Source organism: Vigna radiata, unplaced genomic scaffold (assembly GCF_000741045.1).
Source record: "Vigna radiata var. radiata cultivar VC1973A unplaced genomic scaffold, Vradiata_ver6 scaffold_183, whole genome shotgun sequence".
In the NCBI taxonomy this organism is placed as follows: Eukaryota; Viridiplantae; Streptophyta; class Magnoliopsida; order Fabales; family Fabaceae; genus Vigna; species Vigna radiata.
The window spans coordinates 493,728-494,315 of NW_014542001.1; positions in this window are offsets into that span (position 1 = coordinate 493,728).

The following is a 588-nucleotide window of genomic DNA, read 5'->3' on the forward strand; positions in this document are numbered from 1 at the left end:
GACCAACAGACTTAGATCTTCGTAAACAAATTTAAGTTTGTTGTGACCATAACAGACTTAAATTTGCTATATTTTTTTTTATTTTATTTGTTTAGTCATTAAACCAAAACCTGAAATACAACAAATTTTCCAGAACAGAATATATATTTCCAATTATTCATGTCTAATACATAATAAAGAGTTCCAAAATCAAAATAAACAAGATGTCCAACTTCAAATTTGTAGTTTAGAGAAAGTCTAACTTCAACTTTTTAAGTACAAACATAACCAAAATCAAAACTTAAACAACACCTAATCAAAATCTAATCTCTAAGTTGTAGAAGACAACTTGCCCATTCATGTGTTATTTCGGCAATGGTCTCTTTCAATATTGGTGATGGATCATTGAAAACCTAAAACAAAAAAATGTTATTATGTAGTGGCGTACCTAAAATCGTAGAACTCGTGCATTAGTTATAAGTGTTTACCTCTTTCCAATTATCATAAATTCCCGCCTGGATGATTGCTTTGATCCAATACATCACGTAGTACCCACATTCCCATGAACTAATCTGTCTATTGCACTACAATAAAAGAAAGGAAAATTCA